The sequence below is a fragment of the Mytilus edulis genome, chromosome 4 (genome assembly GCF_963676685.1).
Source record: "Mytilus edulis chromosome 4, xbMytEdul2.2, whole genome shotgun sequence".
Lineage (NCBI taxonomy): Eukaryota > Metazoa > Mollusca > Bivalvia > Mytilida > Mytilidae > Mytilus > Mytilus edulis.
The window spans coordinates 73,519,179-73,531,285 of NC_092347.1; positions in this window are offsets into that span (position 1 = coordinate 73,519,179).

Here is a 12,107-nt window from a genome sequence, read left to right on the forward strand (position 1 = left end):
CTGAATAAATAACAGACTTCATATATTTAAAAAGTATGTGATAACCATATTTGAAAAATAAATATAATTTTACAATTTATATTTTGAACACAAATCCTTATCTTTAACACCATAAAAGTACATGTAATTGAAATGTAATTCAAAAGTAATTGAGCATTACATGCTTTTTCCAATGTAATTGATTAAATTACCATTATATGTTATTAAAAAAAAATGCTCAATTACACATTACATTCAATTACATGGAAAATTGTAATGCATTACACTTAATTACCATTACATTTTCAATTACCCCATCCCTGCTTTGTATTAGGTACTTTCCGTTTTGAATTTCCTTGGAATTATTCTACTTCGTTCAAACACTGTGCAAAATGTCACACAACACTGTAAGTTCGATAACAATATAGTGTTGCAGGATCTCAATATTGACAATTTCAAATATAAACCTTCTGACTGTACCTTTGCTAGTAGCCCATTCATATATGATCCGGGTTGCTACGTTATTACTGGTGACTTAAACATTTTCAATAATAGCTTTCGGTGAAATTTGTTAATCAAAGACTCAAAACAATAAGAGTCTAAATTCAACAGTTGGAAACACAACTATAAAATTCTAATGGATTTAGTCCGACAATGAGCTGACCGCCAAAAAGAAGACGTACATACTCTTTCCGAATGAGATGTTAGGTCTTTTATACAAAGTAGAATTCGAAAAAATAATTGATCATTGATCTTTGAACACTCATGCTTCATCGATTTTCTCATCGAGTTGTATTACTGATGCTTGTTTGGCTTCATAACTATTTTGATTTGAGCGTCACTGATGAGTCTTATGTATGAAACACTCGTCTGGCGTATTAAATTATAATCCTGGTACCTTTGATAACTATTCATGGACCCTATTGTTTAAGCATGTGTCCTACTACGACGAATAGGTTGTTGTTTCACATAGCCCCAAACAAAATCTTTTTTGTATGTAAATCACATTACATAAACTCATGAAAAAAGGGATTAGTTATTGATAATTCCATTGGAAACTCAACATATACACTTGACACTTACCAATGTGGAAATAGTAAATAATCAAAGGTTTGTTCTATGTTCGTTTGGAATTATTTTCAATCGAAGATGCAGAACTTTATTGTCCTTGCTGTAATGGGTATTTAAGTAACATAAGTAAAAAACATGATAAGGTTTACAGAAATTTCCTCGTTAACAGTTGTATTACTGAGCCAACTTCTTCACGAGAGCTGTTTCCAAACTGTTAATATCAATATTATTAGGAATTGAAGCCGGGTTCAGATCTAGAGTTATTGCGAAATTAACTTCTCTAGGGGCGGTGTGAATCAGACGTGGATATTTTAAAACTCCAAAGATCTGCAAGAGTACATACAATATAAATATCTTATATTATATATACAAAATATTTGAGATTTCTACCCTTTACACAAGTAAAGTTTTTTTTGTAACATAGAATATATTGACAGACCTAACTACAAATTAAATTGTCTAAGGAAGATATAAATTAAAACAACAGTGGTTTGCCGATGTTCAAAATTGTCTAAGGAAGATATAAATTAAAACAACAGTGGTTTGCCGATGTTCAAATCTGATAAACTGATTAGGAAGAGACAAATCAACGTAACTAGCCGAAACGTAAGAAATCACACGAACTCATAATAGGAGTGAGAATATGTACTTCTACGTGGGTAAGCGTCTCTTGCTATCCATGTAGCACCCGCCATACGAATTCACAAAATGTTAAATCGGGTATGGGACACATTCAGTAAAAATCCAGATCAGATGTCTTGACATATATCTAAAGATCTTAGACCCCTAAAATATCTCTCGTCAGTTGACACACCAACACCTCTTATCGGTCAACCAATTTTTTCTAGTACGGAAAACACTACAATTCAAACATATACTGAAACTGCAAAAGTGCTTATTATAATGATAATCAATTAGTTTAGAGGCCTTGTATTTTAACAAACAATTATCAGAACTCCTATTTGAACAAACGAGGTTCCTCTTCTTCCCAACATGTAACTTTATTCATACGAGGAAGACTGTATAAAAAAATGCTTCTTAGTACGAATAATACAAGCTACATGTAGCATTAAACTTCGTCTTCATAACTCGACAGATATACGCTGTCCTCTTACTGTTACTAAATAATTTAAAGTTCGGGGACTTTATATACAGTTATTCAATCGAACTGGAAAGAAAGGATACAACACAAACAGTTCAGCCTACTTTGACTTAAGTCTAGACATTTGCATACTGGTCGATTGAGACCACTTTACGACGAAATAGACAAATTCAATGTGGCAGCATTCAAGCAGAGCCAGCATATTGAGTATATATCTCCCAGGTGATATAAACAAGTCTAAATTGAAAACAGCATTCACACATATGATTGCGTTGGATAGAAACTGCAATTTTTATACGTGTGCCCGCCCGCCCGCGGCGTCTGCACCAAAAACTTTTTCAACTACTAGTCCGAAGACCAATATTCTGACATTTTTCTTATTGGGCCAAACAAAATTTGGCAAAAACTTACAAGTCCGAATGAAATTTTACTAGTCTGGGGCATCGGACTAGTGGCTAACCGTGCAGACAGTGCATGTAAAAAAATCGTTCTAGAGGGATCTAAATACAGCACAAACAACATTTTACAAAAGACCAAAAGAGTGAAGAATATTTAAACAAAACAAGATGTAACAAAATGGATCTCTTTATTAATTTAATACCAAGTAGAACACAATGAACTTGCGGTAAACCACAACATTTCGTCACTTAATGATTCTTCAGTGATGTTAGGGATCGAAAAGTATTCGGAAGACCATTTAATTTACCTCAATTTAGGATATACTCTTGAAGTGATATGATATTCCAAAGCTTGTGTTCCCTATCATGATTTTGTTGATCCACGGTTGCTGCTTACACTGTATCTTATTAAACAAGGAATTTCACGGAGTACATCATGAGTTGGTTGACCATTAAGTGCAACGGCGAACAAGAGCGCACACGCTGAAATATCTGGCCTGTACTGACCATTATTTTCTTAATGTTAAAAGTCTTAGAAATATAGGCTTTCCTGCAAGTAACACACCAGCTTAACATTATAAATGATCGATGACAAGAAGGTCAAGGTCGTATAAACCATTGAAGACAAACATGCACTACTTTAGTTCATTCCATAAACCGAGTATAGTTGACCTGTTAGTATCAGAGAACCTCAACTGTTGAACCTCAACATTTAGCAATCAACCGTGAAAATGAGGTCAAGGTCATATGATGCATGTATATCTAACAATTATTCCATACAACAAATATAGTTAATTTAATGCTCATAATATTTAAGAAACTTACAATGAAAACTAGATATTGACTAATGAACCATGTAAATCAGGTTAAGGTCAAAGGGACCCTGGTAGACAAACTCTTTCATCTTTAAATCATTCCTTTCAACATAAATAGTTGACCTTCAGTTTTGTCTAGGGTTTCAAAGAAAGAAACCAAACATTGACCAATGAACCATTAAAATGAGGTCATGGTCAGATGATACATTACAGATAGACATGTAAACTTTCATTCCATACAACATAGTTGACCTTAACTTATAGTATCTGAAAAAGTACCAAACAACAGAAACTTATTATACAAGTCTAACATTCATGATCGGTATTTTTTTGCATTAAATGAGAATGTTCAACTTAATTAGAAGTTTTTCGATTATTCGTAATAAATGTTTAAACAAATACACACTCAGGGCTTTGTTAGGTATATATATATATATATATATTAAAAGCAAATTTACAGATCTAACATTGTTGGGTTGATGTTTAGACGAGTTGTATATATATATATATGCATTGTTTGATTCCATTAATTCCATAAAATTATAATTATCAGAAATTCATGTAAAATGACTGAGAACTAAAACATGGGAAGAGGATCCTTAAAATTTCTCTTTTATTAAACTTCCATATTTGTGTAAAACATTTCAGCAACAACACATATAGAGTATATTTCTACCAATTGAAACAGTCTTCTAGTATTTTATCGACTTTGTATACAGAAAAAACCTTCTTACAGGGAAATATCCAAGGCCTAAAAACATTCAAAAGGTCAAAAGATCTACGGACAGTACTTGTTGACAGTTTCCAAACATTTTTGTCACGTATGACCATCAACAGATATATTTTACATAATCCCAATCTAGCCAACCTTCCTCAATTGTATCTTACTTGCCATTTTTGATTGCCGACTTCTGAAACTTCTACTTTTGTAGATCAATTTAAAAAGTTTTCTATCACCTTTGTACGCTTCTAACGTGCAACAAGACTTGTGCTACTAGTGGAGTATGAATATCTGTCCATGCCATCCATTTATGGGTTTCCTGATACACGGTTTTAAAATTTCTAAGTATTGTTTGTGTTTTCTCTAAATCGTTCTCATCTTATTCCTTAAGTTTGGTTAAACCGTCCTTCAACTTGCTATTGTATCCCTTACTTTTAAACCATGATTTAGCTAAATATTTCAAACTTTTAAAAAAATCTCTTCATACAAGACAAATGATTTATGCAAATTATAATCTTGAGATCTTTCAATTTGCAGTGGATAGCTAAATCTTATGTTTCTTTACTTTATTAAGACAAAGGTCATATGTAATTAGTATTGATGCCAAATGAAAGGAATGAGGATGTCTGTTGCCTGTTGGTGATAAACAAACTTTTTTTCATGTCGACTTGTTTTGTTCTAAATGGGCTGGGTCTTAATGGCAATAAAGGAAACTTAAGTTTAACAATGTTCAGATCTCACAAAGGCGTAGGGAAGAGCAAGGGTTCCAGAAAAGACTTTCTGTATCGACACTACATGTAAGCTACTCCACTTGCTTGAATCCTCCACCATGCTAATTTGTCAAACTATTAAAATCGGGAATAAAACTCTATCGTTAGATTTACAGACCAAACAACTACTGGTATTGCATTATCTAAGATCTACGACCACGGAAACCTATCACTAGTGAGTGGAGACACAGATACATCGTATGGTCAACCAATTCATGTTGTCACTCACTTTTTGTACTGCCTTAGGTAAACAGTTATTTAGCAAACACATCATATCATTAACTGTTACGGTTTCTTTTGAATAAATATAACAAGCAAAATTCATAATTTAGAACACGACCTTGACCTCAATTTCCTCCAAATAGACCAAGGACTTCATGTCTAAAGACTTAAGGCCTCTACGACTTATAATGTATGATTTTGTACACATATCACCTATTTTAAATTTTCAAAGAGAAATTACTCCCGTAATATGTCATCCGATCAAACTTAAACTTAACCAAACTATTCTTAAGAGTAGGCAAACAATTTGATGAAAACAGTTTGTCGAAATCTTTTACGTTTTCAGAGAAATAAAGATAACAAGAAAAAAGGGAAGCTAGGAGATAACTCCTACAATAATAAGTGTTTGGTTACACAGGGTGAGTTTTGAGATCCTCATCACTGTATAACATCATTGGCAAAAAATACATTCGATATGTTGTAAAACAAAAAAGCATCTCAGACCTTAGAAGAAAAACATTTTTTTTTTTTTTAAATAATCAGAAGAAAGGCAAAAAGTCTTTCCACGAAAAGTCGAAAGACCTGAATTAACAACAAAAGATCCGTCTGTTTACATTGTATAGATTGTATAGATAGTGAAAAACACTGCAAAATGAGAAAACATATTAATGCGAAAAAAGAAAATTTGTATCATGGCATCACGAAGTTGAGTATATTTTAGACAGTAATAATACTTACAGATTAAATAAAATGAAAATGTTCTGTTTGTAAAAGGTAATTGCATAACCATTTCAGGCCATGCGAGTTTATCCGAAGTTACATGTAAATAGGTTGAGTATTGGTCAATATCTTTTTGTTTGGTGTTTGTAACCCGTGACTTTCATTTTTTGACAAAGTTCTCAGTCGATTTTTCGGTTTATTATGACCACTTTGGTTTCATTATTATGACCACTTTGGTTTCATTATTATGACCACTTTGGTTTCATCATATTGTTTTATTAAATGAAAAAATCTCGGTATATTTTTTTCACGGATTTCTTGAAGATGAAGGAAGGAAGCAAATATGTAATACAAAACTTGAAGAAATATAAATACCGTTATCTGATAGACATGCTTTGCCATACTGATTTAAAAGAAAACTGAAAATTTGTCTTTTGAAAACTCTCCAAGAGGTGTATATAGATAATGGAACAGTAAAAGCAGAAAGAAGTAAATAGAATGAAAACAGAGTCATTTTTGTGTGCACTAAATAGAACATATTCTTTATGGTTTTTGTCTTAACTTCAAGCAACATTAAAGATATATAATTGTTAAAATGTCCATATGATCATCAAATTAGGCACGTAAAATGCTCAAACAACCTTCAAAAATGCGTTTACCTGTATCATGTTACAGAGCTTTAAAGACCGACACAGATGTACCACAATGGTTGGATACAAAAAGTTTTCTACATTCATAACTAAAGCAAATTGCTGGTGCCATATCTATTTCATCTTTTACAACTGTGTCTATAAAAGTACCATCTGGTCTAAGTCTGTGTATCTGATTTGATTCCCGTCCAACAACATATACATTACCCTGGTTGTCTATTGTCACTTTGAATGGACATATAAGGTTCTCAGAAGTATAACAAAAACGTTCTTGCATGTTTGTTCGAATGCGATCTGCTTACCCTCCGGAGCACCTGAGATCACCCCTAGTTTTTTGGTGGGGTTCGTGTTGTTTATTCTTCATGATATTCCTTCGTAAAGCAACTGTAAACAACGTTGCAGCAGTAATATTATAACAAGATGGAAAGTAATACAAAGAATCTGCAAGTAGATATAAATCAGACTAACTTAACCTTCTTCAAATTGGGCGAAATATATCAAAGGGATTATAAAACGCATAAGTCGAAACGAGTTGCCAATGGCATGGCAATAAATGAATAAAGTAGTACCGTGGTATATTTGTATTTCTGGTCCTGATATTATATACTGGACGGATGGAACGTCTTTAAAAGAGGGACGAAAGATACCAAAGGGACAGTCAAACTCATAAATCTAAAACAAACTGACAACACCATAGCTAAAAATGAAAAAGACAAACAAACAACAGCACACACAACACAACATAGAAAACTAAAGAATAAACAACAAATTAGGCACGTAAAATGCTCATACAACCTTCAAAAATGCGTTTACCTGTATAATGTTACAGAGCTTTAAAGACCGACAAAAAGTTGTTAAGCCAAGGGGTGGAGTTGAGAAATAGGCTCTCAATTCCATGAAAATGCTCCTTTCGGCATGCGTCTAATACAGCCTCTGACAACCAAAGTCCAACTCCAACCTTCACGAGTGGTTTATTATCTGTAAACCTGGTGGAACTGTTTCAACTGACTGGAGAAGGGGCGAAGGCGAGCCACTGGCGCCTCAAAACCAGATAGCCTCGGGCAGATGGGGTTCGTCAACCTTGGAGGGTACCCCATCTAGGAGAAGGAAAACTCTGACTCAAAACCTCCGCTGCCTTGCGGCCATACCCGTACGCCAGGGAAAGGCTTCAGGAGACAACCTCGAGGAAAATCCAGATTTAGGAATCTGCAACATCCTTCCTGTACTTCCAGGATCAGATCACTTGTTCAGAAGTTAAGGGTGAGGTAACCCCTACAGAAAACCTAGAGTGCTGAAGACGGCGGTGTTGGGCTATATAGCGCACTCTTAACAGACCACAATACCACGCAAAAACAGCCATAATGACACTTGAAATCACAACCAATCGATATGGTGCTCGCCCTGTGAGGACCCACCAGGCAGGTGCAGTGCCGGGTTCCCTGTCTCGAAGGAACCCATCAAATGCTACTGGAGGTACCTTTGTTCCGTCCTGTGGAGTCAGGGGACGAACAAGAAGAGCTACTGGCCGGAAAAACACCAAGCCAAAGTTGAAAGGACAACCAGTCATTAACATCATGCACTGGAATGCAGAAGGGGCATCCAACAAAAGAGATGAACTGCAGCATTTTCTACATGAAAATAACATTAACATCTGCTGTATTCAGGAAACACACTTGCAAGAAGGAAAACCTTTTAAAGTCAGAGGATACCAAGTTTTCAGGAGTGACAGAAAAGAAAGAAAGAAAGGAGGTGTTATGACCCTAGTAAGAAACAACATAAATGCCAGGGAGATTAAAACATATATGGAGGAAGCAGAATATTTTGAAAGCAAAGTCACCATCGGGCAAAGCTCTTACAACATTGTCAACTTCTATTGTCCAAATGATAAAAAAACTCTCCCTAGATACCATACAGACATCAGACAGTAACTTTCTCATGGTAGGAGATTTTAACAGCCAATCTCATAGCTGGGGATACACCACAATAGACAAAAGAGGAGAAACCATAGAAGATTGGCAAGATGAACACCATCTTATCCTTGTCAATGATCCAACTGATACACCAACCTTCTATTCTCGCCGCTGGCACACAACAACTACACCAGACCTAGCTTTCTGTACTGACGATATACACCAGAATATCAGTAGAAAGGTATGTGACCAGCTAGGGGGCAGTGACCATCGCCCAGTCTTACTATCCATCAGAGGAACAAAAACTACTATTGATGCTCAATTACCAAGATGGAATTACAAGAAGGCAAACTGGGGAAAATTTGAAACAAGAGCAAATGAACTTACAAAGGACATAGTTATTGAAGAAAAGAACATCAACAATGTTGTCAAGATTTTCAATACAAGCATAGTAAGAGCGGCAAAAGAAAGTATACCAAGGGGTGTGAGAAAGGACTACAAGCCATACTGGTCCAATCAAATTCAAGAAACACATGATGCACTCACAAGAGCAAGAGAAGAGGCTGAATCAAACCCCAGCCAGGAGAATAACATCAAACTTCAACAAAGCAAGGCAAAACACCTCAAAACAAAACTTGAATGCCAGAGAAGAGGATGGAGAGAAAAAACATCATCTCTGAACATGGAGAAGGATACAACAAAACTGTGGAACTTGACAAAAGCTCTAAATGATGAGGGAAGTAAAGGCCAAAAGATAACACTAGAAGATGAAGGAAAAACAATCACAGGAAAAGCTGCTGCAAATACATTTGCAAAAGGTTATGAAGAAGTAAGCAATACTAACATTCCAACCTCACATAAAAAAGAGATAAGAACCGAAATTAGAGAAAGAAAGGAAACACCAGCACATGATATCATGCAGACTGACATCACAATGTCCGAGATGAAACAATCTATAAGAAAGCTTAAGAAGAAAAAGTCTCCAGGTCCAGATAACATCACAAATGAGATGCTACAACACCTAGGGAACTCATCACTAAATACTTTGCTGGACATATTCAATCTTAGCTGGAGACAAGGGCAAGTCCCACAATGCTGGAAGGACGCAATAATGATGCCAATACTAAAGAAAGGAAAGAACAAGTCAAAAGCCTCAAGTTACCGTCCTATAAGCCTAACAAGCAGCTGTTGTAAATTGTTGGAGCGCATAATAAACAAGCGCATGCACATGTACTTAGAATCAGAGAACATCATTGGAAATGAACAAGCTGGTTTTAGACAATACAAAAGCACAGAAGACCAGACTACACATCTATCCCAGGTGGTAGAAGATGCCTTCCAATCCAAAAAAGTAACGTTGGCTGTCTTTGTAGATCTTCAAAGAGCATTTGATAAGGTATGGAAAGATGGACTCCTTGCAAAAATGCTTAGATATGGCATCAGTGGAAGAATGTACAAATGGACCAAATCTTACTTGTATAATAGAAGAGCAAGAGTGCTGGTAGATGGGCAATGTGGACAGAAAGTACTCTTAAAACAAGGGGTCCCACAAGGAGGAGTATTGCCACCAACTCTATTCATACTCTTTATGAACGACCTAGTACCAGAGCTACCAAAAGGGGTACAATCAGCACTTTATGCAGACGATCTTGTTCTCTGGTGCTCAGAAGAGTATGCATCTACAGCTAAATATAGAATACAAACAGCTTTAGATATTATAGTCACATGGGCAAAGCAGTGGTGTGTTACCATCAACAAAGAAAAAACAACAGGAACACTCTTCACACTCTCTCCAAAAACACAATCTGTCAAACTGACTTTGGATGATACCCCACTTAAAATGGAAGACCAACAAACATACCTTGGGGTAACTTTTGACAAAAGAATGACCTGGAAGCAACATATAACATCAGCTGAAGCTAAAGCTAGGAGAAAATTGAACATCATGAGGAAACTTGCAGGAACAAAATGGGGTGCAAATGAAAAAATCTTGAAATCTGTCTACCAAGGAAATGTACGACCACACCTTGAATACGGATCTAGCGCTTGGATGACTGCAGCCAAGTCTCACCATCAGACTTTAGACAAAGTTCAGAATCAGGCACTACGTATCATCACAGGTGCTATGAAATCAACACCAATAAAAAGTATGGAGGATATAACAAACATACCCCCATTAGGAAAGAGAAGGGAGTGCAAAGCCATGATACAGGCCACCAAATATCAGTGTTCACAAGACCACCCAATGAATACCAGACTAAAACAACTCTCATCAGGCAGACTGAAAAGATCCAGCTTTACATTAGAGACAAGAGCATTACAAAGAAAACACCAGGAAGCCCTACCAAAATATATAGAACCCATAGTTTTCACAATGAATAATACCCCTTGTGAAGAAAAACTTGGAAATGTCACCATCCAGACCTCAGTTCCGCTCATTACCACCAGAGATGAACAGACTAGTAATGTAAAGAAAATACTTACAATGAGTATGCTTGAAGAACAGTATCCTTCAGAAACTTGGGTAAGAGTATATACAGATGGGTCAGCCACAAATGCCACAACAAATGGAGGGGCTGGTATATACATTAAGTACCCCAATGGATATCAACAATCAGAGGCAATACCAACAGGCCTACATTGTTCAAACTACAAAGCTGAAGAAGAAGCCATTACTCATGCTGCACATTCCATCTTAAACAAAATCGATGATACATCTCAAGTAGTATTCCTGACTGATGCCCTCTCTGTTCTACAAGCTTTGAAGAACGACAAGCTGCCTCAACTCCAACAAGCTTTATACAACATCAAAAGTCTGACAACAGTTATTCAGTGGATCCCTTCACACTGCGGAGTTTGGGGTAATGAACAAGCCGACAGATTGGCAAAGTATGGTGCTGAACAACAACAGGAAGAAAATCCAGTCTGCTTTTCAGAGATGAAGACTATCATAAAATCTCTGTTCAACACTCCACAGCAACAAGATAGTTACCACCAGCTAACAAGATCTGAACAAACCACCATCTTTAGACTGAGGACAGGACACAACAGACTCAACCTACATCTACACAAAGTCATGAAAGTTGTTCCATCTCCTATGTGTCCTTGTGGAGAAGCAGAGCAGGATACAGCACACCTCCTACAGTCATGCAATCTCCATCAGGCATTGAGAGATAAGATATGGCACTCAGTAACATCACTCGAAGAGAAGCTATACGGACCAGTGGATTCCCTACAGAAGACCACCAGATTTGTTGAGGAGACTGGTATTCAAGTGTAAAGGCGAACGATAAGAAGAAGAAAGAAGACCGACACAGATGTACCACAATGGTTGGATACAAAAAGTTTTCTACAGTCATTACAAGAGCAAATTGCTGGTGCCATATCTATTTCATCTTTTACAACTGTGTCTATAAAAGTACCATCTGGTCTAAGTCTGTGTATCTGATTTGATACCCGTCCAACAACATATACATTACCCTGGTTGTCTATTGTCACTTTGAATGGACATATAAGGTTCTCAGAAGTATAACAAAAACGTTCTTGCATGTTTGTTCGAATGCAATTTAAAGACGTTCCATCCGTCCAGTATATAATATCAGGACCAGAAATACAAATATACCACGGTACTACTTTAGACTTTACCTCAATTCTTTTCATAATTTTACCTTTGTAGTCTAAGAGGCTTATACACTGCAACAGTCCTAAAAATATGTATTCATTTGTTGCATCGATCCCCCCCCCCCCAT